The 17,065-nt window shown below is 45.2% G+C and overlaps 2 non-coding genes across 2 annotated transcripts; both read right to left on the bottom strand.

The window, feature by feature from the left end:
* Window positions 1–12,141: 12,141 nt before the first annotated feature.
* On the bottom strand, window positions 12,142–12,213 carry TRNAT-CGU (transfer RNA threonine (anticodon CGU)). The gene has a single exon. It is a non-coding gene; the product is annotated as a tRNA-Thr (tRNA).
* Window positions 12,214–13,159: 946 nt separating this feature from the next.
* Window positions 13,160–13,231, bottom strand: TRNAA-UGC (transfer RNA alanine (anticodon UGC)). Its single transcript has one exon. It is a non-coding gene; the product is annotated as a tRNA-Ala (tRNA).
* Between the last annotated feature and the right edge of the window lie 3,834 nt (window positions 13,232–17,065).

Below are 17,065 nucleotides of genomic sequence, written 5' to 3'. Positions count from 1 at the left end.
CTGAATTTTTGTTGTTAGCCTTGTAAAAAATGTTTTACTTTGTTTTCCTTTTGAAAATATTACTGGGGGCCTCACAATACCTGTGGCCCTGGGTGGCCCATGAGCTTCGTGGAAGATCTTGCGCGTTGGATCAAACCCAAAGAGGTGGTTACGGTTGGTGAAGCGGTAATCTGCAAACCGGTAACCGATTTCACAAGTCAAACTGGTAACCGTTTTAAGCATCTATTTCAATAACCGTTTTCAGAATCAATTACCGGGGTTCCGAAATGGGTTCAGCATCGTAATCAATGGACGCGTACAAACGGATTCGGCGTGCTAAGTTATCGCGTGGTTCATTATTTTGCCCTCCACTTTAAATTGAACGGTGCAACAATGGATGTTTTTGTTCACGTAACTGGCTGCGGAAGGGCCTCCGTTAAAGGTGGGCTCTCTAGATGGTATTTGGCCAACACTTCCACGTTGATCAGGCATCGACTGTCGTGTGCGCATTTATTCTGCTGGGTGGCGGGAAGGGGTTAAATGCCGTGCGATTGTCCCATTACTTGCAGCTACTGCGCCGGGAAATGGAATCGAACCGACGACGACCTCTGGATTGCAAGCCCAGCGTGAAAACCCCGTAGCCCACTATGCGCCACCGCTCCGCTCATTACACGAGTAATGTATGCTGTTGTAAATCTGTAATGGTGTGTAGGACTGTACTTTAGCATTGGCGGATTCAGCCTATCATTTATTGGCAGTAGATGTTAGTGCCATTTGGAGGTTAAAGGATGGCAGCCCATCTACGATACGTGCTCGGGCAAAGCTCATCACACGCGGTGCCATTCATTATGCGCATTTCCTGTACGCAACATATGCTTTGCTTGCAATAAACATGTTTAATGAATAAACGAATGGGTCAAATTGTACACCTATTACAATGTACATGTACCTGTGCAGCCCCTTTTGTCATAATCAGAATCTTTATTTATCCTGAAGAATCCCGATGAGCTATGAAGTTTTTTTTTTACAGATGTCCATGTTTGACAAAGTGGCGAGTGGTATCTGAAACCGCTTCTGGGTTCTGCTTCACCAGGGTGGTGTAGTATGGACAAATAACTCCCAAAACTGACACAGTGTGGGTGGCCTTTATCCAGAAGTTGATTGCCAAAGGGTGGTAAATAGATTATGCAGCATCCCATTAAACAAATGACACATTTAAACACATTCCTGCGGAGGGAGCTGGTAGGAACGTTGGGTTGCTCGGTCAATTGCCAGGGTCAACGGCGGCGTGGTGTATTTCGCAAATATGCCCGACTGTGAGGGCGGGCACAAGCCGGCGTGAGTAGGTTAAACGTTGAGTTTTATAAGGGCACCACGGGATGACCAGCCCCTCCCCACCCAGCCCCACCCCTCCCACCCCCTACCCAGCCCCACCCTCTTCACCCAGCCCCTCCCCACCCAGCCCCTCCCTGCACGACGGACGGACACAATAATCGCCTGTTGGCTGGTGTAACCAGGAGGTTCCTACCAGCATAAAATGTGTAAAGCAATGATGCTTGAAGTCTGTATTAACTGGCTTTGAAAGATGTAATTGGGCTATTCTGGGAATGTTCTTAGAAGAGAGCAATAACCTTGGAAAAGATAATCACGCTAGTAAAGTGTGATGGGAAGACGTGCTGGGGAAGGCTACACAAATTGGAAGACATCATTAGAGATACGATGCCACCGGATGTAGCGCTTGAAAAAATGGAGCAAGACTGGAGGAAGTGGGAGGGTTTCCCAATCCGACCAGGCAGGGATCTGCTAAATAAATTAATCGTATTATTCTCAGCCAAAGGGTCCCATTATTACACAATTTCCTGTTGACTGGAAGACCCGGCCTCGTCGTCTCCCTGGACCCGTGGGGTCAACTCTTCCCCCAGGCACGCGGAGACCGTCATGTGCCACGCTTGTGACGCCACTCTCAGTCGGTAAATAATAGTTAACGAGAAGAGGAGCCAGATGGAACCGCCGGTGACCCGACCATTTCTTGTTGTTTCTTATGAGTTGCCATTTCGCTTGGTTCAATAAACGACACTGAATAGAGGATCCGATGGTGCTTGTTCAATACATTTTACCGTACCCGTACGTATTAATATGGGTGGAGCAGCGGTTAGCGGACCGCACTGTGAACCAGACTATCTGAGTTTGAATCAGGGCAACAGCTAATATCAGTTGTGAGTGTTGTCTCAAGCGGCCCCAGTTGTCCCCTTCACCAACCCGCACTGACCAGCATGGTGAAGTATGGTCAAAAACCACGACCGACGAAACAGCGTGCGGAGGCATGCCCCCCAGCAGTCAGGGATCTCAGTTGAATTGTGGACTAAATTAGATAATGGAGGCAGCACAACGTTATGATGCAAAGGCCAAAGTGATAGCTGGACAGTGTTTTAGTTATCAAATAAATACAAAATTTTTGTCTTTATCCGCGTACTGCAGTCTCTAATGAGATCAAATCTTAGTCTGTCTAAATTCAACTGTCTCTTCATTGGCAGTGGTGCTTTGGTCATTGGTGGAGAATCATGGTCATCGTCATGCTTGATGGTTTTCGTCCACTCGTAGTGATCTTGTGCTAAAAAAAATATCTTTAAAAAACACATAACGCGTTGATTAACGAACGTTTACATCACTAAGTTTCGTTCGCAACAATTAGCACTGTGGCAGAGATCACAGGGTCGCTGGTGTCACCGTGCGCCAACAGTTTTAGAGGCGACAGAGGGGAGGGGAAGAGGCCTTTACAACTTGGGGGGGTGGGGGGGTGACATGCCGAGCTTATCAGGTCGAACGCACGCTCAGTTCTCCCGGGTGAGTGAGGCGGTCTCGTCACTACCATCACACCCGTGTGCGGAAGAGCCCAGTGAAATCTACTCTGGGTACACGCTTACCAGACGCAGGCAGATCTCGCCAGCACACAGCACCTGCCCTGGTGCATAACTGTTACAAGGGGCTGATTAGAGCAATGGGATTCCAAATCAGCATGGAAGATCGATCGAACAACGTTTTGTGAACAACATTGAATACAAGAAAAAAAAACTGGAAAAACTAGAAATTTACAAGCGTAACAATTCTGGCTTCTGAGCCAAGAATGCGATTTTAATAGTGGACAGGCTGACAGTGACGTCAAATCTAACACGAGTACCAGCTAGTTCGACTCAATCTTAAGGGTGTACCTGGGGCAGTGCGTGTTAATCAGTACTGGGAAGACAAAGGCGGTCAAGCATGATGCTGACCTCACTGTCATTTCATTATGCCCTACATGCACTTGCCACTACTCTACAGTGTATGCAGGCTGATAGTAAGGTTTTTGGATTTGTTTTCTTTTTAGCACAGTGGACTAATAGATAACAAACATACTTTGTGTATAAAACTCACGTAATATACACTGGTACGCGTGCTAAATTATAGCCAAACAACACCCACGACCGACAGTGTGGAGAGGCCTTCACCCAGTGGTGGATTGGCAAAGCGCTTGAAACAACTATTGATTTCACACGAAACATTAAGGTGCTGTAATACTGCAACTGCATAGCGCCAATCTGAAAGTTCAAAAGCGTAATTTATTCGATGAAATGCAACGCACCGGAACCCGTAAAGAGGCCCCGTGGAAACTGGCTCCCGCTGGCAGTGTCCCCATCCCAGCCCAGCTGACCCGCACAAACCAGTCGGGCCTTATGGTGGTCCTCACAACACGACGCCAAAAAACCAGCCATTTCACACGCACATAGCCTCTCTCCCCTCCCTCCCTCCTCCACTTCCCATCGACCAATCCACTCTGTTGGCCCTCACCACACACACACACTGCTGCGTACCGGTGGCAGCTGGCCGCCTTTGCTGGTTTTACTCGAGGTATCGGGTGGGACGGGGGGGGGGTCATTGGAATGATGTCGTGGGGTCTTCGAACTGCCACTGGCCTGCCTAAACACAACTTCAAGCCGTCCACTTGTGCAATGCGTAAGGTTTGAGTATGTAGCTGGCTCACGGCTTTTGCGAGTCCATGCGAATATCAGATTTTAAAAAGTGTTGTTCATATTTGGGCAATATTTTTTTTTCACTCCCATGGGAGGTATGTAAGGGCTCACGATCAAAAGCAGCTTGAATGATCACGTGATTTATTGTCTTTAATTTTAAACGGCTGCACGATGAGTCAAAATTGATTACGTGACATTGTTAGCCAACAAAATAAAAACAATCTAATGTTAGTTTTTTTTGATCGCACATGAATTGGTTATGTTAGCCGTTATTGTTTTTGAAACAAAATGTAACATTTTCCTTAAAAACACCAGGAGTTACACTACGCCTGGTGTTGTTGTTTTTTGTAAGACCTTTCGCTGTTGTTAAGTGCAATTCAACCACACCTCCAATGTGGTGGACACATCCTGTGAATTGTCTGCAATTGCCAGAGCAATCCGCATTATTATTTTTGCCAATAAAGTTAACCTTTCGGTGACATTCTGCTACGGACATCCAGGAACCCATGGGTGGCTCTGATTGCAGACTGACATTTTTGGCATTCACCCACGGGCCGATAGATTCATTGCTTAAAACGTAAATACTGTATTTTTTTTTAAATCCTTCACATTTTAAGTGTTTGGGTGGCTGTCATAATGAACTTTCTGTTCCAAACTCATTCATGACTGTTAACAAGAGGCCATCCACTGTAAGCACTGCAGGCTTTTGTTTTATTTCATTAATGGATGACCTTCAGCAAGGAATACTTGTTCTTAACCACAAAGCAACTCCCTTTTGACTGACTTGCTAAAACTTGTTCGATGCACACAGGCTGACATTCTTTGCTGAAATGTATTAATGGTATCAGTATTTTACTATTCTCAGGACAATGTGGAAACACCAAGTCTTGATCTTATGCATAAGACCCTGGTCGTAATTTCAAACCTTAAGACACGGTAAAGGCAAAGGTGCAGCCCTGCAATGACTTGATAATGCCAATGCTGGCAGAAGGGCCTCTTTTCAAGAGTGCCATTCTAGAGGGAATTTAGCCTACTCTTCCAAGTAGGCCAAATTCTGGCTGTCGCCTGATGATGCTGGTTATAATAACTGGAAAAATGTCGTACACAGATTATAATTGTTGTAGATTTACTCTCCAACACACCGGTATGCTGTACTAGTAACGATTTGGCATATTCTAGTTACGTGACAAACCTTACTAATTGGCTGTGTCAGTTGGTGGCGGGTTTAACGACGTAATAATATGAACACAATCTAACCCCAATAAACCCTGTATTATGGGTCTTCCAAGCTGGTCAGATATCTCTGGAGAGGTGGGTGTACCCACGTTTCACGCCACCACACGCGACGTGCCGAACGACAAGCTATGGTTGTTCCCATTTATGCTGCTGGCTGGACAGAGGTTTTGGGGATTCAAGAAACTTTCCCATTGTTTGAATTGCTGTGTAAGTCCAGTGTAGTAACCGTTACACCGCTGCAGCATCCTGAGACATGATGACTTAAAACATGTGTATTTTATAAAACAGGATATTACCCATGAAAAGCTAACGTTATCATGATACCACACTACGAAACATGCGATTAGATTATTGAAATTACTTGGGGTTGGCTGCTATAAGTTTCCACGTGATAAACCATTGTGTTGAGCTATCACTCATTTGTGGCCAGGTCGCTTCTGAAAAATAAGTTATTAGCTCAGTGAGCTTTACCCGGTAAAATAAAAAAAAACATTTTAGTTTAATTTGTATATGTTTAGTGATTTGCTTACTTTTCCCTATACTTTGCACTCCTATGCTGTTTGTGTATTGTTTGCTGTAACGTTCTGACCCGCCCCTATGATCTCCATCTGTGTATATCATATTAGACTAACACAGTACACACGCTCTTCATGACGCGCAGTATTGAATAAGCATGAATCCGTCATTGTGTAGTGAGCTACTGCCGACACACGTCGAGTCGAAGGCTTCTTAGTTATTAAGAGCACACAGGGCGATACACTTCGTAACGCGGCTACACCGAGGCTGTCCAAATACGCAGCCCCTCTCTGTTCATGCGCTACGCTGGCTGGCTGACGAGCGTAGCGACGGAGCTGCTCTTGCAAAAGAACAGCCACGTGGTCGAAGATGAAGAAATGACGACAGCAGCGACGCAACCAGGACCCAGACCCCACACGAACAACCCCGAAGCTCTGTTTCGGTGCTCCTTATATCTGCCTGGCGTGGCCAAGCTCTACCTCTGGTCACGCCCCCTTTTCTAGAACCTACTAGACCCTTCGGGATGGTTCCCGGAGCTTCTCGACTGACTCCACCCTTCACCTTTACCCGAAATACGCCCCTTCATAATAAGGCATTATGTAATGCAGCTATAACCGTAGTTACCACATTCAGGCCGGCAGGTGTCACCCTGTCATTACAATTGTATATCAGGTGCATCACGTGGTTGGCATATGCTCAGGTGCAAAGAATGAAACGGTGACCCCCTTTCCAACTGCCTCCCTCTTCGTAGCCCGGCTCCTTGGCCCCAGCTGGGCTGCGGGGGATGGGGTGGGGGGGTTGTGCAGTTGCACCGCCTGCACGCTCGAAAGCGATGCCACTGCTGCATTCCTCTGCTGAAAATCCTGGCCAACGCCCTTGCTCTGCGTTGGGGGATACTCTCTGATGAGACGTTGCAACCCCGAGATATTGTGAAACCACGGGAACATAACTCGTGACGCACCTGAGAGGGAGAGGGTGGCTCCAGCAAAAGCACTGCACCATGGGAAATGGCTTCTGCTTGCTTCGATGTACTTTGGCCTATACTGGAGTGAGATGTCAGGATGCTTCTGTTGTGTAATGGTCATAAGGGCCGTCCATAAATGACGTCACGCACCTAGGGGGGGGGGGGGGTCAGACATTTGTGACGATGTGTGACGAGGGGGGGGGGGGTGAGAAATGTGACGTCACATCAAAATGCGCAACTTTAAATAAATATAGATAACACGTTCTACTTAATTAAATATACTTTTTAATAAATGTTTTCTCCTACAACATCAGAGTGCAGCGCCACATTAAATACGCACTACAATGACAATAGTTTAAAGCGATTTGAAGCATGTTTTATTTGGGGGGGGGGGCAGAGCTTTGTGACGTCATATTTGAGGGGGGGTCTGACTTTTTGTGACGCCGTGTGACTAGGGGGGGGGGTCAAAAATCGTCCAAAATCGCGTGACGTCATTTATGGACGGCCCCTTTCAAGACTTCCCGTCAGCGTGGAAGAGTAGGCCAAATCCCCTCTTCTAGAGGGGCTCTGTAGAGCTCTCTCTAAAGGAGGCGAATTGTCAAACCACGACATCCGCTGGACTGCATGGTGGCCAGAGAAGGAAGTACAGCAAGTTGGTTCAGGTACCCTTTTTCTGCACAACCTTTGAATGTTATCCCTCCTGTGGGATTCCTTTCAGGTCCAGTACTCCGCTCTCCTCCACTCACACACAAAAGACTCATTGATATGGAATTGGGTAAACGTCTCAATTCGGGGCTCTAATTGAGGTTTTAGTGCGATTTTAATTTTACAATAAATTTATTTTTTAAAATACTCTGCGATCTTCTAATGATGTATGTTGAACTTCTTTCGTGCCGTACGTAGCTTAGAGTTCCCTCGATTTGTGATGTCTCATTGGACTGGCATGGACAGAGGCTTGCCCGTGTTGTGAGGACACATTTTATCATAAACATCCACAATGCCCTCCTCGCCCGATGCCCCGGTGAATTGTCAGTGAGTTTATTTCGGGTAAGGCTCATTGAGCTTTGAAGTAATTACAAACTACTAACCCATTGCAGTTTAAATCACATTTCATGGGACCTCCATGTCACTCGCTTTCCACAAAAAACGGACGTAAAAAAACAGTGCCCATTAACTTGAATGTGCGTTTCATTGAATGTGCGATTCATGCTGTGCTACTTTCATGTAAACCAGCGAGTGCAAAGGGTTAACCTTTATGACGAGAATTGAGGGAAGAGTTTATTGGTCATTTTTAGCTGGCAAGGGCAGTTTGGTCGACTATCACCGCATTAATAGACTTCTACGGGATTTCTCAGAAAATACCGATTGTTGCCAATTCTGGCTTTCGTCCCACTGTGTGTGATTGTTCATTAATTGTCGCAACAAAGACACAGATTTGACATAAGTTTATCTTCATTTGGGAATAGTTTCTTTGTGTGTGTACGCACACACCACATACGAAAATTCACTGAAGAAACATTGTGAAACAAACCTCCTTCAATTTACTTGGCATGTTGAAAACAATGTTTTGGAGAAGTAAAAAAAATCGGAATTAAAATTATGGCTCTGTCACAAAACTTTTTGTGGAAGTGCAGTGATGAGCACATGGCACTCTGAAGCCACATATCTATCCAAGTTAATTCACTCACAGTGGCTAACATCCGTGGAGTGATAGCCGAACCTGGAATTCCTGCCCCCTCCACCAATCGATACTAGCCAGCGTGGTGAAGTATGGTCAAACAATCCCCAGAACCAGGATAGGGAGGCCTTCATCCAGCAGTGGATTGACACATGTTTGTAAATTATTATTGCTATTTTACTAAATAAAAAAGGATTACAAGATCTTGAACTATGACTTCATGAATACCAACAACAGCAACAACCGCCATTCACCACGAAGTGATGGTGACGTCGCCACGGCGATTGTGCCAGGCTATGTGCACTTTAAGGCCACGTGAAGTGTCGAACGCCCGCTGGCAGGAGGTCACGAGACAGACCCAGCAGGCGCCATGGGTCGACTGACCGAGATGACTGGCAGATGAATAGGTACACTTGGATGACAAGCAGATAAACATCCGTGCAACGTACATCGCGGCACGAAGTTGAGATGTTCGTGCAGTAATTTGAGGTTACAAAGTCTTTACGTCAGCCACTGTCATGCTGTGCTGTTTGTCGTCGGTAAGTGTATCAACGTGTTGAGAAAACAGCTCTGGAATGGACTCGTTTGGGCTTTACCCAGCCCTTGAACCGGCGGTTGATTGATTATTTGCGAAGGGCAACATTGGCGTCTGGCAACGCTTACTTGAGCACCAGGTAAAAAAAAACATCACTCTGTGGCCGGCGGTCTCCGGCCAACCCGGTTCGAGGTGGCCACAGCTTGTGCCGTCATCTCGTCCCCAGCGAGAGGGAACAAGACCTGCAGCACCCCAACCCGGCTGACGAGGCCGACGCGGGCCCGTCCTTGACGTCGTGGTTTTGATTTCCTTCATCCTTCCCATCTGCGGTGCCACCGGTCAAAACCAGAGCCGGCGAAGAGGCAGGATAGAGGAAAAAGGGATTTGAGGAACAGGGAAGGAAAAGCAGACGGTGGGAGGAAGATATATCTTTTATAATGCAACAAAAACGGTTCGTTTTTTGCCGTATATATATATACTTTTGTTACCTTTCTTGAGTTTTGTTACATTGTATTGCTCTTTCTCCCTCTTTCACACGCAAATGCAAAAAAAATACACCATAAAATGCACCTTTAAGAGCTCACACAGCAAGGTGAAATTTAATCTCATCAATCTCATCAGTGCTGCGTGAGCTCTGAACGGTGCGTTCCACGGTCACTTTTGTGGACATATCCGTGTGTTCCCCAAAAAGTACCAACAAACATTCTGGGTTCAAATCCGTGTTCTCCCTTCACATATAAAAGCAGGCTGTCGGCAGCAGGGCGAGTGGCCACGCGTTCAGCTCTGCCAGAGTTGGTGGTGGTTTAGACAAGGCTGAGAGCATTGTACGGGCAATGTGGTGGTCACGGGACATGCATGGTAAGGCATAATAATCAGATGGGCCTTCCTGCTGTTCGTACGTAGCACACACACACCTTTGTGCGTGTCTTTACGCCTATCTCCACTAGACAGAAAAAGTCGTGATTGTGGCTCATGGGATCGGTTCTCCCATCATGCCTTGCACGTCACATGGTATATCACAATACTGTGGTGTACAATACACACAGCCTTGTTTTAGCCCACCAAGATAAGAATAAGAGCCATCATTTTTTTAGATATCGGCAGAACAATTAAACAACCCTATACCGGTTTCATCATAGTCAGGAATCTTTAGGACTCTGTCGCCAATATTGCCTCTTGCTGGCTCGTGCCTCTGGGGCTTTAAGTGGACAGGTCCTCGCTGTTAACCTGTGGGGATCGATTTTGCGGTGCCTTAAGGGTGACAACGAACCGATTCTAAAGCCTTCCGTAGATGGCGAGAAAACGTATCACGTATCTGGCTGGCAAAGTTTCTCATTTTTTTTTTTACAAGCAGTGTGAGAATTGCCTTATCGGGACCCTCCCGTTGTTTCGCTCACCGCGATTTGCTGAAGCCGAAGCTCCGGCCGGTGTGTTGGAAATTCTGAACGAATTCGGGTGCAGGCCGTGAGAGTTTTCCATTCCAAAACACGGTGGAAAGCACGCACCACACTCGTTGACTTGCTCCGTGCTCTTTCGGGATGGGTCAACTGCCCACGCGTGATGTCGCTTCTGCCCGCTGTGTTCCCCCAAAAGTGGCAACAGTTAGGCATCAAATGAGCTTTTAAATGCGCGACTTACAGTATTCCTCTACCAGGCGGAACGCGGGTTAATGAATGACAGCCGTTTTCCCAAGCTCTCTCTCACACATACACACGCAAGCGAATGCCTCTCATGAGTACAGCCCGAGTACTGGTGTCTCCGTTTAAGCTGGACATGGTGATGGTAAAACAGTAAAGGGAAGGAATTTAATGTACATAGATGCCCCCCCCCCCAACACTATCACAGCGCCGGGCCCCCATTAAACTTAATCCGGCCCTGACTCGCCATTGAACCAACGAACTACTCATCTCAAACGTATGGCCCAGTCGCATCCACCTCCGATATAACCCCTGCAGCACTCCGCTCTCTCTCTCTGATGACTTTGCAACCCAGTTTTTTCCCCAATTCGTTCAATTATTGTGGCCACAAGTGCACGCCGCAATGACGCCGGCAGGCATCGACGACGACGGCGTATTTGCTTGTTGTGGCTACATGACTCACGGGGTGCCCGGCTCCGTCGCGGGATGGAAGAGAAGGAACGGTGTGTGCCTGTTGTTGGTTGACAGGGTGGGAGGGGCGGGCAGTGTAGTAATAAATCACACGTAAATTGGGGGGCGTTGACATGGCACCGGCGGAGTTTACGCGGTTCGGAACCGGCGGGTCACCCCCGGTTATTACCGCCAGATGGATTAGCCATAAAATATGCGCCGTCTGCCTCGGAGTGGATGCTGTCGAGGCTGTGACATCATTCGAAAAGAGGAGGCCGTTGTGTGTGTGTTTGTGTTAGCGTCGTGGTGAAAATTTTAAAAGCGACCCGCAAATTACTCGATTCGGATTAAACTAATGCAGGCTGCACAATAAGAATGGCGAGAACAGTCAACAATTTTGTCAAAATTTGTGATTCATTTCAACGTGAATTTCCATTACGCATGGGTCTAAGTTACGCGCCTCAAAGTAAGTGGTCATTTGCATCTAAGTTTCATGGGACGTGATTACGTGTAACTGCATGGCATTACCTTCGTAATTTTAATTTCGCCATGAAGTGCCTCCATTCATCTGAACATGACCCTTGAACCCTTGCTAGTTTCAAAGGCAAGAAAATGTCACGTGACAAGTGATCACGCAACAAAAGCATAGATGGGAATTGAACACACGATCTTTGGGTTACGCGACCAATGAATTTCCACTTGGCCATCACGCCTTCTTCTGTTGAGAATCTTTTATAATTTCACTAAAAATTTCAACAGGTGATTTTTGGGGGGGGGATTTTTTATTTTTTGGTATTGAAAACAATATTCCAAGTGATTTAGAGAGAAGTTAAACAACATTTGGCGTGGATTCAGCAAATAGCTGAATAATTTAATCTCATGCCCATATGAAAATAACTAAAAACACTGACAATACATAACCATCAGGTTAATGAGTTGAAGTGTCCAACACACGGCGTTCACTTAACACGTTATTTATGGATTGTTGAAGTCATTAACACGAGGCTCCATTGCTTGCGTGAGGCTCCATTTCTTGAGCAAGCCATTGAGTCCATGCATTCCTATCAAAGATGTGACCTTTCAACTCTCGTAGTTCCAAGGTCAATAAAAGATGACAAAGCAAGAAAATGTCACACCAGAGGCATGGATGGGAATCGAACCCACGATCTTTGGTTTACGAGACCAACGCCTTACCACTTGGCCACCACGCCTTCTGCTTGGTGTAACCTTTTACAATTTTTAGGCATTTAGTGTTTTGGATTTGGAAACCTATACCCTCCCAACGGATTAAGAAACAAATAAATCGACATTATCAGTGGATGCTTTGAATTATAATACACCTGACACTGACCTGAAATGTATGCTCTGAAGCTCATGAAGTTAGACTATATTGGTCAATTGACAAAATCAGCATAAATGGAGATGCAGGGGATTGAACCCAGGGCCTCAAACATGCAAAGCAAGCACTCTACCACTGAGTGACATCCCAACCTTTGACCTAGCTTATAATCCTGAAAATGCAGATGTGATATGAACTTGCCCTGACACAACCATACCAATTTCACGTAACAAGTATAATCTGAGTTTGAAGAAAAACTGAAAATAGCTGAATAATGTGATCTCATGCCCATGTGAAAATAACTAAAAACACTGACAATACAAAACCATCAGGTATATGAGTTGAAGAGTACAACACACGGCGTTACATAAATACACAGTTCATGAATTGTTGAGGTAATTAACGTGAGGCTCCATTGCTTGCGTGAGGCTCCATTGCTTGAGCAAGCCATTGAGTCTATGCCTTCTTATCAAAAACATGACCTTTGAACTCTCGTAGTTCAAACTCTTGTAGTTCAAAGGTCAATCAAATGTGACAAAGCAAGAACATTTCACACCAGCGGCATGGATGGGAATCGCACCCACGATCTTTGGTTTACGAGACCAACGCCTTACCACGTGGCCACACACCTTCTTCTGTTGGTAATTTGTTGTTTTCGGTATTGAAAACGATATCATTCCAAGTGATTTTAGAGAGAAGTTAAACAACATTTAGCGTGGATTCTGGCTGTCATACTGGACTTGACATTGAACTGAAAAGTATCCTCTGAAGCATATACAGTAAAACTAAACTTGTCACTTGACAAAAAGCAAAAGTAGTGGAGATGCTGGGGATTGAACCCAGGACCTCGTACATGCAAAGCAAGCGCTCTACCACTGAGCTACATCCCCAACTGTAGGGATTGTGATTAATCCTGAAAATGAACAATGAAGCTCTGACTTGAACGTATCCTCACGCAGCCATAAAAATTTGAGATGACAACAGGTTGACTTGAATTTAAAGAAAACCATTGACAGTCGCTGAATAGTTTAATCTCGTGCCCATGTGAAAACAACTATTACAATAAAAATCCATGAAGCATATGTTTGATTGTGAAATACATGGTGTTCCATTCATACACAATTTATGCATTTTAAGGTCATTCACACGAGGCTCCATTGCTTGAGTAAAGATCGTATCCTTGAGCGCGCCATTAATTTCCTCCAATCGTCTTAAAAACCTCAACTTTAAACTCTCGTAGTTCCAATGCCAAGAAAATATGACAATACAAGAAGAGTTCCAACGACTGAGGCTTGGATGGGACGACCGAACCCACTATATTTGGTTTACGAGACCAACGCCTTACCACTTGGCCACCGCACCTTCTTCTATTAAGAAATTTCATGAAAGTTGTTTTATTAAAAATATAAAACTGCCATTGTCAGGAAGAAATTATCATTGCGTTTGATATTGACAACGATATGCTTCCAAGTGATTACGATTGAAGTAAAACGCAATAACCTTTTATTTTCGTAAACATTCGGGTCGTGAACTGTTCATGCCATATAAGCAAGCTTATTTGGCCTGCTTGATTGTCTACTTACTGAAAACCAGTGGCTGCTTGACATCTTATGAAAATGATCCTGGCCCTAAAGGCATGACATTCTTTTGGGCAACTTTCCCTTGTCCCCAGACACGTTTGGGTCTGATATCACACCACCTGCTCACAGTCTATTTTAAGGAAGGGCTTCTCAAACCCCATGGTCCACGATAGTGCATGTTTACCAATCCTCAGGTGTAATTCATTATGTTTGTATTTAAATGTATACAATTGGCAAACACAAAGCAGTGGTGGGTGGTGAGCACCGGAGTTGTAGAAGGCCTGTTTTAAGGGAAAATAAACGTCGCTCTAACACAGCAAATAGAGGGTTTAATAGTTGAATAGTGATTCGGCTGTTATCGTACGCACAGCTGTTTGGTGCATCCGTTCACAAGCAGACTGTGGGGGGAGGGTGGAGGGCAGATGGAGTATTGGGGAACAGAAAAAAAACAATCACTGTGGAAACGAAACGCGCGGGACAGCGTCCTGTATCACCACATGATCCGCTAAAACAACTGTGGAACGCTGTGGGTGATGTGGTAAAAGTATCATCGACACAGATTGGTGGGGGATACAAGTGGGAATAATCAAGACAATTCTAATGGAGCCCGGTCCTTCTTGGGCATGGAAGGGTTTGCCAGCATGCTAAGATGAATTACAAGTATCCATCTTCTTGGTTCTTTCGGTAAAGTCACGTAGAATGGAAATAATAAAATAATAAGGATTTATCATAATAATATTATCTTTATTATTTTATTATTTCCATTCTACGTGACTTTACCGAAAAAACCAAGAAGATGAATCCCTGCAGTCACGAAAGCTTTAAATCGAAATACAAACACACGGATTTTCTGGCATATACAGTGCAGCTTTTGCTATATATAGATGCACACCCATCGCGTCTCTTCTGCCCGTGTGCATGGAACACCGCTTGCTCCGCGCACCGGTCTCTGCACGCTCACGCCGCGTGCGTGTCAATCATCCGGCCGATTAATCGCGCAGCAGGTTAGGTAAATGCAGCGAATACCGCAGCAAGAGGATGAAGCGGGCGCCATACATCATCGGGCACCGCTCAGACCATTAACGCTGATGCCTGCTGAATGCTTAATGCAGAGACGATGGTTCAAAACACGGTTGAAGGTTTTGGTCGCACTCTGCGATATTGCTCGAACGGTCCCAAGGCTTTGCCGAGCGAGGAAGAGCTAAAAATACGAAGTGGTGATTACGCTATATATTATTTTAGGGCTCTACCGTACGCGTGTATTTTATGCGGCGCGAGCACGATTCAATTATTCACTGCTGGGGAAGCCCTACAATTTGCGCTCGTGTGTCAATATAAATTATACAATGGGAGGTAAGATTTGCGCAATCGTGCACTATGACCCCAGTAATCAGGGCTATCTCAGCCATGGCTTAGAATCAGTGAGTGGCGAGCGATATCTAAAACCGGTCCTGGCAAGCCGATTCATGAACCCGCCTAGACCAGCGTGGTTAAGCACCGTATGGTTAAAAAACTCCCAATGAATTGACACGGCGTGGTGAGCCTTCATCTAGCAGTATTCTGGAATTGTACATGAAGTATATTTATTTAAGGGCTATTTCTAACCACTGATTTTCACGATTGTTTTTTTTTATCGTAGATTGATCATTTCATTGACACGTCTCATTCTCTCTATGCGTTTGCGCTGCCATGAACGTTAACCCGCTTGCGAGGCTGCATTATGTTGCAAATACTCTAGAATATTCTTCATGACCGTGGATGATTTATTCGAAAACAACTGCTTAGCGTGACCGACACGTTGCACACGGACATCTGAACAGAAATACTTGAAACACCTGTTGTAAAAAAGGAACAGTTTGCCAAGATAGCAATTAACCTAGAAATAAATTGCAAGCGACAAAGATACAAAACAAACGTGTTACATTGAAAAGCATACGCAAATTACGTGGATGACTAATCACAAGAAAAGTGAGCGGAGTTAGGAAGAAGTGAGGTGTCAAATGAGTGCCAAATAATTATGAAATGGGCAAACACATTGCTGCGGAGGGAGCTGGTAGGAACGTTGGGTTGCTCGGTCAATGGCCAGGGTCAACGGCGGCGTGGTGTATTCCGCACATATGCCCGACTGTGAGGGCGGGCACAAGCCGGCGTGAGTAGGTTAAACGTTGAGTTTTATAAGGGACCACGGGGTGACCAGCCCCTCCCCACCCAGCCCCACCCCACCCTCCCCACCCAACCCCTCCCTGCACGACAGATGGACGGACACAATAATCCCCTGTGGGCTGGTGTAACCAGGAGGTTCCTACCAGTACTAAAACGTTGAATGAATGCACACTAGATGTTCACAGGGGAGAAGAAATTAATCATAGAACATCCATAGGACAGGAATTATAGCTTCATGGCTGCAGGAAAATGCATTAAAATAGAACGTTCTTCATTTATCAGTGGGTAATGAATAACTGAAAGTGGTTATGATATGTTCACTTGATTTATGGGATCCTGAGAGCAATGTACAAAGTACTATTTTTGCATTCATCAGAATATAAAACAAAATATTGCAACACTATAATCTTGTTTTTCGTGGTGTGTAGTCTGCAGAACATCATGTGTAGATATGAAGCAAGTTTAAACCTGTCATTTATTGCATATTTTCAATCATCAAACAACGGTTGTCTCATACTGCATTTATATTGACTTGAGACCATGTGCCAAATATGAAATAGCTCCTATTTTATGAAGCTATGCTATTGATTAAACTGCAGCACAGTAAAATCCGTGATTGCTATAGTGATGGTTGGTGTAACTGAAGCACAGCGGGGGGGGGGGGGGAAAGGCAACACACACACACGTGTGACTTCTTCGAGAGTAGAACATCCGTAAAGATGAGTGTACATAGAGCATTCCTCGTGGATTATAGTATGCACTACAAAACACAACGGACAAAAGAGAAACCTCATGACATTTTGGGTACATTTGCATTTTGAAAAAAAAATTCTTGGAAGACATTAGAAAAATACTCTCTGGTTCTTTCGGTAAAGTCACGTAGGTATAAAATAAAATTAAATCACAATTCCTGCAGTCACGAAAGCTTCAAACATTAGAAAAACATTTAGTGTAATTCATAAAACATCACAAACGACTCGA

This window comes from Lampetra fluviatilis, chromosome 23 (genome assembly GCF_964198595.1).
Source record: "Lampetra fluviatilis chromosome 23, kcLamFluv1.1, whole genome shotgun sequence".
Lineage (NCBI taxonomy): Eukaryota > Metazoa > Chordata > Hyperoartia > Petromyzontiformes > Petromyzontidae > Lampetra > Lampetra fluviatilis.
Note: the sequence above shows the minus strand (reverse complement) of the source record. Positions and strands in the feature narration are given on the sequence as shown.